Below are 2,079 nucleotides of genomic sequence, written 5' to 3'. Positions count from 1 at the left end.
TTCTGGAATCTATCATTTTTATTATTTCATTTCAATTTCGTTTTTTATTTTAATTACCAGTCTAAATGCTGCAATTCATCACGAAGTAAGTGGCAATAATGCAAATGTATAGTGTAGTTATTGGGTGCTTTCCATTTGATGATACAAGTCGACACAAGTGTCATTCTATTGTTGTCACTTTCTGAATGTCAAGAAGGATAGGACGACGCTTGTGTCGACTTGTGTCAACTTGTGTAGTTGTGTCATCAAATGGAAAGCATGCATTGTCAACTTTCTATTAATTTAATACACATTACATGTATTTAATTGATTATCTTGATATTTATTGTATTATTTTAGTTTTTGATACACCATTCTTTGAATACAGTACGCACACTGCCGATATTAAAATAATTTTAAACGAAATTACTAGTCAGTATGAGTATTGAACGATCAGCGTACAAACTAAATATAATATATAAATAAATAAAAACAAGATTTTTGCAACATACAATTATTTTTTTTGTTTATTTTTTACAATTTCTTTTCCAAATCACATGTTTTAATTGCGGTGTTTTTAAACAGTTTTAAACAATAGTTTAAAAACGTTTAAAATAAAAGTGTTTTAAACAATGCCCAATGTTTTAAACATGTTTTAAACAAGCCGTTTTAAACGTTTTGTTTAAAACATAACAATCCTGGAATGCGTGGAGTTTCTTATTATTTCCATTTCACTAGTCAAGAATATGAACAAAATTAAATTAAATTTTATTTATTTGTGTATTAATTACAAAATAAACAAAACATAGCGAAAAACAGAGTTAAACGAGAAAAATTAAGTGTACAGGCGCACAAAATTGTGAGGCACCAACAAAGTCTGCTGCTCTAACACCTATCAGAAAGAGAGAGTGAAGAATTACAGTTATTAAAACTCAAAAACAAACATACAACATAAATTTAACAATATATTATAATATAAAAGTTGGATTACAGAATATAAAACATAACATAACGTGACGTAACATAAATTTAAGTTATAGTAATGTGAAAATTGAATACAATTGCATATAATAGTTATGGACAAGTATAATTACTAGTATACCAGGTATGTAAATATGAAACCGGAATTTTTTTAATAGAAAATACACGTTCATTACATGAAAATAATAAAAAATATTTTATTCGAAGTATTGCCCATCGCTAGCTATACATTTTTCCCACCTGTCTGACAATTTGTAGATGCCACGCCAAAAAAATTGTTGCTCTTTTGAGCCAAACCAGTCATCTAGCCATTTTCGTACATCTTCGTAAGAAGTGAAGCGCTGCTGAGCAAGTGCGAGTCCCATCGATGCAAATAAGTAGTAATCGGACGGAGCCAAGTCTGGTAAGCTGCATGCAAAAGTATTTCCTAACGCTTCAATCGTTTCCTTGACCAGTTTTGCTGTGTGTGATGGTGCATTATCATGAAACAAAATCACTTTGTGTTGCCTTTTTTGATATTCCGGTCGTTTTTCACGTAAAGCTTCATTCAAATTGATCATTTGTTGTCGGTAGCGTTCAGTATTAACGGTTTCGCCAGGTTTTAGCAGCTCATAATAGATCACACCTTTTAGATCCCACCAAACACAGAGCATTGTCTTCCGTCCATAGCGATTTGGCTTTGTAGTCGATGTCGATGGTTCCCCTGGAGTTACCCATGATCTTTTACGCTTAGGATTCTCAAAATATATCCACTTTTCATCGCCAGTCACAATTCGATGGAGAAATAACTTTCTTTTGTACCTGGCGAGCAGCATTTCGCAAGTGGTTTTTCGGTTTTCCTGCTGTCTTTCAGTCCATGTGGAACCCATATTCCCATCTTCTGGATCTTTCCCATGGATTTCAAACGTATGGAGACGGCTTCTCGTGTCACATTCAATTGATCCGCGAGTTGTTATTGAGTTTGAGCGTCATCCTCATCCAACAATGCTTGCAATTCGCTGTCTCCAAACTTTTTCGGTGGTTTTCCACGTTCTTCGTTTCTCACGTCAAAATCGCCACTTTTGAATTTTTCAAACCACTCAAAGCACTGTGATTTACCAAGAGCATGCTCACCGTAAG

Source organism: Trachymyrmex cornetzi, unplaced genomic scaffold, assembly GCF_001594075.2.
Source record: "Trachymyrmex cornetzi isolate Tcor2-1 unplaced genomic scaffold, Tcor1.1 scaffold981, whole genome shotgun sequence".
Lineage (NCBI taxonomy): Eukaryota > Metazoa > Arthropoda > Insecta > Hymenoptera > Formicidae > Trachymyrmex > Trachymyrmex cornetzi.
This window is presented reverse-complemented; position numbering follows the sequence as displayed.